Here is a 12,112-nt window from a genome sequence, read left to right as displayed (position 1 = left end):
AGTTTAGTCCTCTTCTCTAAACATTCAATACTTTGTTTTGCAAATCATAGAAAATAAGGTCCCTTCTCTGTCGATGCTGGATATGCAATACTGAGCCAACAGCTACCAGTACAGTGAGGTTTATTTTTTTTAAATTTTAAGGAATTTTCTTAGTAGAATTTCCTGGCTAACATATGTTTATCTTGTTTTTCTTTCTCCCTTACTACAGAAATGATCACTTTCTACACCTAACTGCCATCCTTCTAAGTGATGCAAGGCCACAATGGATACTTCAAATGTTTGTTACATCTGAGGAAGAAATCTTTATTCAAGTTTCTTAAATCACATCCCTCTCTCCTCTTAGTTCTTGGCATTAGTTATAATCAAGAGGTTTTTACCAGACAAACCATATATAAACAATAAACAATAAAAGACAGTGTATATCAGGAAGAACAACTCTTTATTTACAAATTGGGCAGATTTGTAAAAAATCCTTGAGAACTAATTAATTAATAATTAAAGAGTGAGAAATTATAAGGAACTATGTTGCTGCTATCCTTGGAAGATGATTGAGAATTACAAAGAATAATAAAGAGGCAGGAGAGACATCAGCACCTGGAATAACAAGTAGACTAAAGGAAACTGTAACAGCTATAAAATACTTCACTTCTGTTGAAATTACCTCCATTTCTCCCTCAAGGCATCAGTTGTTTTTCTTTTAGTGGGGACAGTACAACGTTGGCAAATATGCATCCAACCCACAATTCTATACCCAGGGAGAAAAATATCCCTAAATACCCCAACACAAAAGGAGCAGCTGCCCAAAATGATAAATCACTGCCAAGATACTCAGCCAGCCTATTCAAATACAAGTAAAGGAGGTAAATACAAGTAGTTGATAAACACACCAAATGAAGCCATTGACACCGAGGTCTTGCGGTACAAGGTATTAACAGCACATGTCCATATTGACCCAAGTGTTCTCCTTTCTGAAGGGCAAAGACTGGCAAGGGGATTGATCGAATTTCAAAAGTTCTTGCAGAGATACACAAAAAAAAAAAAGATAACTTTTTTTATTTAATCTCAAGAATGCAGGATTTACATTTCTCTGGTCAATACCTCTCTTATTTGTGCTCTTCTTGAAGTCATAGAATCATAGAATTATAGAATCAATAAGGTTGGAAAAGACTTCAAAGATCATCAAGTCCAACCTGTCACCCTCATGACTACTAAACCATGGCACCCAGTGCCACATGCAATCCCCTCTTGAACACCTCCAGGGATGGTGACTCCACCACCTCCTTGGGTGGCAGATTCCAATGGCTAACAACTCTCTCTGTGACGAACTTTCTCCTCACCTCCAGCCTGAACTTCCCCTGGTGCAGCTTCTCTGAGTTTTCTCCTCCATGACATAACAACATCCTTAAATGTATCACAAGTTGCCTTCCCCTCCTTCCGAAGGTGATACACCCTCATTTTTTCCCCTTAGTTCCTTCAAGAGCTGCTTGCCCATCCAGGCCAGCCACCTTTCCCAGCAGCTCATCTTTCAACACATGGGTACAGCCTGTTTCTGTGCCTTCAAGAGTTCCTGTTTGAGAGTTGGTTTAGGCTGGATCTTAGGAAGAAGTTCCTCATTACAAAGGTGGTGAGTATCTGGAATAGGTTGCCCAGGGAAGTTGTATATGCCTCCTCCCCGGGGGTGTTCAAGGTCAGGTTGGATGAGGTCTTGAGCAGCCAAGTCTAGTTGAGAGGTGTCCCTGCCCATGGCAGGGAGGTTGGAGTTTATGGTCTCTAAGGTCCCTTCCAAACTAAGGCATTTTATGATTTTATGACTCTGTGATTCTATGATTGAGTGCACCCTCAGCAAGTTTGCAGATGATCCCAAGCTGAGTGGTGCAGTTGATAAGATTGAAGTGTAGGATGCCATTGAGAGGGGCCTGGACAGGATGGAGAGACAGGCTGAGAAGTCCATGAGGTTCAGTAAGACAAACTGCAAGGTCCTGCACCTAGGCCAGGGCAAACCTTGATATTAATACAGGCTGGGGGATGATGAAATTCAGAGCACACTGAAGAAAAGGACTTGGGGCTACTGGTGGATCAGAAGCTAGACATGAGTTGACAATGCACACTTGCAGCCCAGAAGGCAAATAGCATCCTGAGCTGCATTAAAATAAGGATAGCCAACAGATTAAGAGTGGTGATTCAGCCACTCTGCTCTGATGAGACCTCACCTGGAGTACTGGGTCCAGATATGGGACTCCCAACATGAAGGACATGGACCTCTTGGAGCAGGTCCAGAGGAGAGCCACAAAGATGATCAGAGCACTGGAGCACCTCTCCTATGAAGAGAAACTGAAAGAACTGGGACTGTTCAGCCTGGAGAAGAGAAGAATCCAGGGAGACTTGATAAATGCCTTTCAATATCTGAAGGTGACATAAAGGCTGGGAAAGTACTATTTAAAGAGCTTGTAGTGATGATAGAATGAGGGGCAATGGTTTTAAACTGGAGCGGGGTGGATTTGGCTTAGACATAAGGAGGAAATTCTTTATGATGAGTGCAGTAAAATACTGGAATAGGTTGCTCAAGGATGCGGTTGAGGCCCCATCCCTGGAGACATTCAAGATCAGACTTGATGTAGCCCTGGATATCCTGGTCTAATTGGTGTCCTTGCTCACTGCAGGTGAGTTGGACAAGTTGACCTTTGAGGGTCTCTTCCAACTCTGTTCTAATATCTTTATCTTCACTATGCTGTGAATACATTTATGTGCTGGGTAGTTCTTATTCTGTTGACTTCAACTGCTTCACTACAAACGATCAAAAAAAAAAAGAAGAAGAGTCTTGTCTAACAATGATTACACTGGGTGGAAATGTGAATTCTCTTTCAATTCATGAACCAGAGCTTGAATAAAAAAAATAGTTCATCACAAAGTGAAGGGGGAAAAAAAAAGAACCCAGGAGTAGTCTGCTGTATTAACATGCGTAATTCTTTATGCAAGATTTTGTTAGTCAAACCAACCCAACTGCTGCAGTAAAAGGATGCAGTTGTTTCTGACACGATATAGAGACGAAAGGTGGAAAATGACCAGGTAGGAATATGATTATCTACTATTCAATTTGTGTTTGGCATTCAGAAAGCAGCAGGAAGTGAATAAGGATAATTCCATCATTATCGCGCAGTGCTCACACTTTAATGTTTTTCTAATATACAGTAACCTTTCTGGGCATTTCCACTGTAATTGCTGAGTCGACTTAGAGAGCCATCAATATTCTGTAACTGCATTATACTGCATAATGTTAATGGAGTTACAGAATGATAGCAGGCAAATAATTGCAATGTGAAGCAAAAGAAGAACAGGGAAGGGACAGAAGCATTGGGTAGGCTGTATGGTATGTAAGGGATATCTAGGCACTTTACATAGTCAGTATTCCCATCTGTAGGGTTGTAGCTGATGGGTTCAAAACACTACTCCATCCTGTCTGTCACCACCAGAAGACTTGATTCGCACACAGAATCACAGAAACACAGAACCAGCAAGGTTGAAAAAGACCTCAGAGATCAAGTCCAACCTATTACCTAATATCTAACACCTCATGACAACTAAACCGTGGCTTCAAGTGCCACATCCAATCCTTTTCTGAACACCTCCAGGGATGGTGATTCCACCACCTCCTCGGGCAGCACATTCCAATGGCAAATTACTCTTTCTGTGAAGAACTTTCTCCTCACCTAGAGCCTAAACTTCCCCTCGTGCAGCTTGAGACTGTGTCCTCTTGTTCTGTTGCTGGTTGTCCCTTGATTCACATATACCTCTCCTGAGCATGTGAACAAGCCCTAATTTATCCACTTCTTCAACAAGAAGGCAGATAGTTGTAATGATTTCTAGACCACAGTTTGTGACAGTGACATTTTCAGAAGTTTAAAAATAAGATGTGTCTCCAAGTTTCAGATATAAAGCCTAAACTGTCTTGATTCGACAAAGTCTACATGGCATTTCTTGATATGGACAATTACTATTACACACTTGATTTGGATGTTTCTTTTATGCAGGAATATCAGCTGCAACCTGGTCAGAAGGTAACATATGCAGGAAAAAATGAAACCTCCACTCAACAGCTTGAAAAAGACGTCATACCTAAAACGAAATGTTCCCTTCACCCAGGGGTTGTAAGAATGTCTATACTCTATGAGAAATAATGTTCTGGGGCTGCTTTCCTTTCCTAAAATGCTGCTAAACTCCAGAATTCCTGAAACTGTTATGTACAGCCTCATATGCAGCTGGTACTTTATATAGCTACACCACTAACAGAAGTGATAATGCGCAGAAGAAAAACCATAGCAATGCACTTACTGAGAACAAAGAGTCTGCTTTTGTGCTGAGTATTCTTGCTTCATGTGTTCTATGAATATACTTAAAATGCTGTGTTGTTAGGCAATTTTTAACATCCCTTTTTGCCACTTCATAAAGATGGTAGTGTGGTTTTTTGTTAACTATTTTCCCTTCCTTCAGGATTTTAATGAATTATAGGCTCCTAAAGTTATTCCTAAAAGGAAAAACATTGAATCATAGAAACATAGAATTGTTAGGGTTGGAAGGGACCTTAAGGATCATCTAGCTCCAACACCCTGCCACGGGCAGGGACACCTCACACTCAGGTTGCTCAGATCCACATCCAGCCTGGCCTTAGAAACCTCCAGGGATGGGGCTTCTACCACCTCCCTGAGCAACCTGTTCCAGTGTCTCACCACCCTCATGGTGAAGAACTTCTTCCTAACATCCAATCTGAATCTACCCATTTCTAATTTTTTTCCATTCCCCCTAGTCCTATCATTACCTGACACCCTAAAAAGTCCCTCCCCAACTTTCTTGTAGCCCTCTTCAGATACTGGAAGGCCATAATAAGGTCTCCTCAGAGCCTTCTCTTCTCCAGACTGAACAGCCCCAACTCCCTCAGTCTGTCTTCATAGGAGACATGCTCCAGCCCTCTAAATTGATGTCTTGGTTTGGGTGGACAGAAAGATATTTTATCCCCTCCCTCCCAACAAAGGAGCAAAATAAAAATGCTCTCACAGAATTAGAAATTTAAATGGAAATAATATTTACAAATATAGACAAAAATACAAAGTACACAAATTCATATTCAGCCTTGACCCTGTTCTCCACCTGGGCTTTTCCCAACACCTCACTAGGCCAAAGCTTCCCAAAACCTTCCCCCCAGTCAGGCCAAAAAACAAGTCTCAATGCCTTCTCCCATGCCTCCGTGCCTCCCTGCCCCCAGCCTAGGTCATAATCGTGAAGCAAAAATTAGCCAGGCTGCTGAAGGCCAAAAACCTCTCCTGAAATTCCAAACAAGAAATAACAGCCTATGCTGGGAGCAGAGAGAGGGAGAAAAGGAGAGAATTGGCCATGCAGCCAGTTTATACAGAAGATACAATATTATGGGATGGAATAACATAATTTCCTGTGTCCACCCACTGGGATGGACTTCAGCTTCTTGTACCCTCTGGTACTCTGAACGAGGACATAGCCCTCAACCTATGACAATTGATGTGAGTGTGGAAGTTCTAGGCTGTGCCTAGGAAAATTTTCCACATATTGAGTAGGAAAGTGGTAGAATGTAAATAAATTACTATGGGCTGTAAAAGGGAAAATAATGATAAGGTCTAAATAATCCCATTCGTCTAATCACTAATATAAAGTTGGTTGTATAAACTAACTCTTGCTCTTTTCAGCTTCTTTGCTCTTGCAGATACTAGATGGTTGCTTGCTGCCCCTGGCTGTGTTTCTTTGTAGTGCCTAAGTACTAACAAGTTACTCTCTGCTCTCTCTCTTTTTGCTTGTATAGGGTGGGAGAAGGGAGCAGGGAGGGGGAAGTTGTTGGTAACCCCCTGGTTTTGTCCAGGGGGGTTTCTTGTGATGTTTATAAATTGTAAATACAAGAAAATATTGTATATTTTGTACATATTCATTACATTCCATATTTCTAGATTGTAGTTTTGCTTGTAAATATAGTTTCATTTGCTTCCACTGAGCTAGTCTGGCAATTTTATTTTGGGGGGGGGTGTGGGGGCTGTGGGGTAATTTCTACCCAACAGAGAGAGAGGGCATGTCGCTTCTGTAGAATAATAGGCCTTCCTGTTTCCCAAAACAAATCATGCTCTGAGTTTATATCTCTGCAGTGGTCTCCAGCGGCAGTATGCTTGCTGGCTATCCTCTGCTTGTAAAAGTTATGGTTAAATGCAGCCAATCTCACTCTGAAACAGATACAGAACCTTTAAGTCATACCGCTGCTAACAATTAAACCCAACCAATCAAACAAAAAACCTGTTTGTTTTTATGGCAGAAAATTGCTTACATATGAATGGAGAGTTTGGTTTTCAACAGAAAATACTAGTCCCCAGACACCCCTTAAAAAGTAACTGAGATAAATAGTTATAATGGTTTTAGTTAAACTATGGTTCTTGCACTGCTATTTGAGGTTTATCAAGGAACCCCTGAATTTCATAGCACGATTCTTCTCTTGCTCTGGATATGTGAGAAAGCCTTGAAAGGGTTAACCCCCATATACTGTGCTTGTGTATTAGTTCCCAGGGAGGAGCAATAAACTTGAGTTTTAATCTATGTTGGATGTGCAAATATGAACTGAGCAGCCTGTGCAGGAGTGGAAAGGTGGGAGATTTTGTTTTCTTTTCCTGTGTGGTGTAGTCACTCAAAACTGAGTAAACTGACATGTCATTTAAAACATGGAAGTCTCGGTTGATAGTGGCACGTGTTGCAGTGCTCCAGGTCATGACTTGGATTGCTGCCTTAGAAAAAGGAGAGAGAAAACATCAGTTTCTTATACTTTCTGTATTTGGAACACTGAGTACTTTGCCCAGTTTGGAGAGGCAGTTGAGCTCTGATAGGTTTTTAAGATCCTTTTTGTGGGTAGCCCTTTATAATTAAATGAAATCTGTCAGTTTAGTCAAATTTTCCACAAACCAATCCAGACATGTATTGACATCATTACAAGAGCTCTGGTAAGATCTCATCTGGTATACATTATACAGGAATATTTGTCCACAAGAAGAACATGGAGGCATATTTGTGTTGAGCCTAGAAACAACACCATGCACCAGTACAGATTAGAGGTTGACCTGCTGGAAAGCATACTAGAAAGCTTTCTGTCTCTGCCCACACTCATCTACCTGATCTGTAGACATAAAAATTGTCCCTGAGACAGTGAGCAAAAATTCCCCAGAGAGCTGGGGGGTAGGCACTGACTCCACTGCTGCCTAGCAAAACAAATCTCAAGAAGATAATGACTTCTAGTTCCTAGGGACACCAACCAATCATGTGGCTCAACCTCCCTAAGAAACAGAACTGGAAAAGATCAAACATATAGTTTAGTGTCCCAGTCAGCTTGCATGTGGTTCTTTTAATAATTTACATATGGGTAAAGTGCCTCGAAGAGCTTCCTAGAAGTAAACATTAACCCATCATTAAACCAGTCAGTAGACTATTCTGATTTTTTTGTACTGTGCATAGTTTAGCATTATGTCTGTCTTCAACTTGTGATACAGGAGGGTGGAATTAAATGCAGTTGATAACTTGCAACAGTGAGATATACACCAGGACTATTAAAGTAAAACTTCTGCAAGTGTCAGACACCAAAGTTTCTTGTGATAAACCAGGAGACTTCCTCAGCAGTGCTGGGTGTCTTCTTTTGTAGGGTTCTCCTGTCCAAAGATTTCTCCTGGGTGGATTTCATGTCATGCACCCTTTGATTGCTGAAATGAGGGTGTCTGTATTAGTATCCTGCAGCTAACAAAGGTAAACAGACACTCTGTCATCTATTGAAGTGTGTCACAAAAGTATCAATTTTTCTTGTGATACCAATCAAAACAAGCCAGATGACTGGGAAAGGTGTAAGGTTATATGACATCTATAGTCAGCAATGCTCTTCACCAACAGGCCATTGCTTTTAATCAGTGCTTTAGGATCTTAAATTGAAAGCAAACCTGTTCCTCAACTTCTCTTAGAACAAGATTAACACAGAGGTTTATTAAACTAGAAAAAAAAAGGCAGCAAAAAAGTGTGCTTATTGAGATTACAAGTAACTATTATACTATAGATAATATATCATATTTTCCCCTTTTTGACAGTTCCTCTTGGCACACTCAGGTTTCCCACTATTTCTTGTGCTCATCCTTACCTATTCAACCTGTGCTATCCAGCACAAAAGGAGTTTTGATGTGAAATTCAGCACTGTGAATTCTATTCCTGGAAAAAGTACCTGAAAAGCCCCCAGTTCCCTTTGTAGGTCTAATCATTAGATAGGTTCAAGAATGATGAACTCAGACTGAAGCAGGTGCAGAGAAGAGCTATTATGGTGATCAGAGGAATAGAAAGCATATTTTTGTATGAAAATTTAATGTCCAGTTTAACAAAACAAAGGTGACAGAGGTAACAAAATTGATTTTTATATAGAGAAAGTAGAATCATTTAATCTGAAGGAAATGCTCTTACAAGCACAAAAAGACACAGACTGCCCAAGAAATGAATTAAAATTGGATTTCAGAAAAAAAAATTCTATTTGCTGTTCCAGTGAAGTCCTGTAAGGGTTTCCAGCAAGGCTAATGGGTAGGAGTGGGAAGCATATAACATCAAAGGGCTCCCAAGTGCCCAAAGGATGGATTCTTTTGCAGCACCTGAATTGCTTGTGACAACAGGCTGGAGCCAGTGGCCAAGAAATACACACAGTCTTGTTTTCCTCATATTCTCAACTGCAGATGTATTGTTTTAGCTTACGTTTTGCTGGAGTCAACCTGCAGCTTTAGCAACCTATTTCAGGTAGGGAAGAAGGCTGAAGGTGCCATTTTGCTAGCACTACTAATACCAGATGTTGATGCCATCTGCTATCTTCCTTCTGTTATTTTTTCCTTAATCCCTAACTGCTATGTGTCTGTACTGTGACATATCCCAGCTCAGGTAACCTACCTACAAGGCAGAGCTGCAGTTACAGCAATAAAATGAGAGGGTGATCAGAAAGGAATGAAACCTGTCCCAGGCATGCCATAGCAATTGTACATTGGATACAATAGAAACGCGGGTACCCTCTGAGCAAGGGGCAGATCTGAGCCAGGAGTCAGTCTCACAAAGCAGGACCGCAGAAAATCAAATTCAGTACTATGAAATGACCCCTTTGGTTCTAGTTCAGGCAGATTGGGATGTGTAGTCTGATCCAGGTCCGTCCTGAAGGAGTAAAAGCAGAGCATTGACCTCTCTTGTATTCAACCCAGCTCCCTAGAGCGAGGAAGAAAGGGTATGCCCCTACTATAGCCCCAGGACTTTTGAACTACTCTGATAATGAAAAATACAAATGTGTATTCTCTACTTCTTACTTTCTGTGTGGTCTCTTTATGTCTTTAACCTATATTTCTGTGAATTTCCAGTACCTAATTGTAGCTAATACACCCTTAATAGTTTTTTTCTTGTATCAGAGATGTTCTACTGTAAGCCAAAGAATATGAAATACAATTTTAAACATTTATTTTTTTTTGTAATTCCAAGAGGTAGATGAAAAAATAATAACTGCAAGGCATGTATGAGAGTGTTTTGCTGTTTTTGTTAGGAGTATTTGGCATTACTGTTTCCTGACTGCTAGGCAAAATGAGATTTGCATGGTCGGAACAATCTTCAAAGCACCACTTTCCATTTGAAGGCAGGACTCCTAGAGGAAGTCCCCTTCCAATACACTGTGTTTGAATCATCCCAGGAGCCCATAGCAGTGCTTATAATTCTGCTTCTGCTCCCACTTGTGTTCTCTCAATAAAGTACCAAGTGCAAATTTCTGCTCACAGTTCTGGCTCTACAGAAGCCAGTGAGTTTCTCCAGTGACTTTCTCCAGTGACTTCAAAGGAGACAAGATGTAAAATCTCCAGTAGATATGAATTCCATCCTGCAGCCTGGGCTAATTTCTAATGCATGAACCACAGCAGTTCTCATAATTAGCATCCTGAAACACTTAACCTGGCACCTTTCATGTGGTGATAGCCATGCTCAATATGAGACTACAAATATAATAGGCAAAGCAGGGCAAACTAGCTAAACTAAATGGAAAAGCCTCTCTCCCAAAAGAATCTAGATCAATTTCAGTAAAACAAAAGCTTTTGGTTAGATTGCTCTCACACAAAAGGATTGGTGGTACATTGCTCATTTCAGTGATGTTAAATGTGCCTTTTATCTACAAGATCATAAGCAACATCCATTTAAAGGTCTGACATATTTAGAGGAAAACAAATTTCCTTTCTGCACACCAGATGGAAACTATAGATGCGAGAGCTGGATACAAAACAATAATATCTATAAATCTAGTATTTTATCAACCTAGTTCAGGCTGTACAATTAGAAAAGTTACCACTTGCACCACAACTCATGATACATGCTTGCTGAAGTGTCTCCTTTGGGAAGATCTATGTGGCTAACTCATCATGAGAGTAAAAGATTTACATCATTTAAATTACACCAGAGTCCCAGGCGATGAGCTGGGTTATCTGGAAGCAATCATGCTGCACATGGAACTGATGTCAGACCCCAGGGAGTACCAGGACTTGCACTGTACATTCCCTGAATGCATTAAAAAGCAGATCACTGTGATCATTTTCATGAGTGAGATTTTTTTAGAAGTAGGAAAAAGTGGACTATGGTACATAAGGATTGGAATACCTTAAGCAGTCAGTAGAAAATGCCAGGGAAAATGCATATTGGTAGTTTTCTCTCCTCCATTGCTGTGACACCCATTTTAGGGGAGCAGAACTGCCACTGTGACAGCAAAATGTATTCACCTGTCTTAGCCTACACTTGAGCTTTTACAACAAGATGAGAAAATCTGGAAATTCCAGACACAATTCACATGATTTCTTGCAGACACCTGCCTTTGAGAAATGTCATGCCTTAGTGCCTGTTTCCTTTATCACTTTAATAAAGCAACTAAACAGAGACATTCAGGTGTAGGTAGGCACCTGTACTTCACCAGATGAATTTCACCCTAGGATTTACAGTTTTAACTCCCTCCTGACCTCAAGTTTTCCTTTTCAGTCACTCAGAATTGGAATACACTGTGACCATTCCATACACAAACAGCAACAGATTTGGCAGAAGGGTCCCTAGTCCTTCACCTTGTCAGTGCCGTGGTGAGCATGATCCCTTGCCATTTGAGCCAGTGTGGGCTATGTAAGCCTTATGTCATTCTTACCTTATTCTTCTATATTAGAGCTTAATGAGTAATAAAGTTACTTAAGAGATGAAACATTTGACTTTTAAGTGTGTTTCATATTGTCCTGAAGGGTCAAACTCCCAAACATGCCTTAGCCCAGGCAATAGGCTAAGCACCTGCTAATGTGCTAACCTGGACAGTTCCTGGGGTCCAGATGGGCAAGGCAAATGTATAGCACATGTGATTAACCTTGTAAGCACCTGTGAATGTGCAAACCTGGACACTTCCTGGGGTTCAGATAAACATGTACCATGTGTAATTAACTTTGTAGCACAACTGTGAACTGTGTGTGCCCCAGGCCACGTTTGGATATGCCCCATCCCATAGGTCCACTTATCAGGGTTCTGTGTTACCAAAGGGCATTAATTGTCTTGGGACAGTATCTAAACCAGCCAAGAAGTTAGGCAACTTGACAGACAGACAACGAGAGCCAAATGCTGCCTGAGAAGCAGCTGAAGAACCTGCTCTAGCAGAACGATAACTTCACCCAGGCCTTGCACCTGGACCAAAGCAGAAAGGGGAAAGCTCCAAAGGAATTGAATTCCAGAAGAAGCTGCAGCCCAGCAATGAAGCACACAAGAGAGAAGCCCCCTAGTCCTCTGTGAGCCAAGGGCAAGCTCCAAACCATGACTGGTCATGACAAGAGAGAGGCCACTTAGCACCCTCTGATCCAAGGACTGCTCAAATCATAGCCACAGCATCTGGGAAGATACCAGACAGAGGAGCAAGTCGTGAGTACCCAGCTAATCCACCATGGAATCCTATTTGTGGGAAAACCACAGATCACAGCACCTGTATTTCCAATTTGAATTGCTCTATTGGAAAGGTTAGATCTGTGCATAAATCATTTAACTGTCTTTTTATGTGCAGTGTAAA

This window comes from Dryobates pubescens, chromosome 10, assembly GCF_014839835.1.
Source record: "Dryobates pubescens isolate bDryPub1 chromosome 10, bDryPub1.pri, whole genome shotgun sequence".
Lineage (NCBI taxonomy): Eukaryota > Metazoa > Chordata > Aves > Piciformes > Picidae > Dryobates > Dryobates pubescens.
This window is presented reverse-complemented; position numbering follows the sequence as displayed.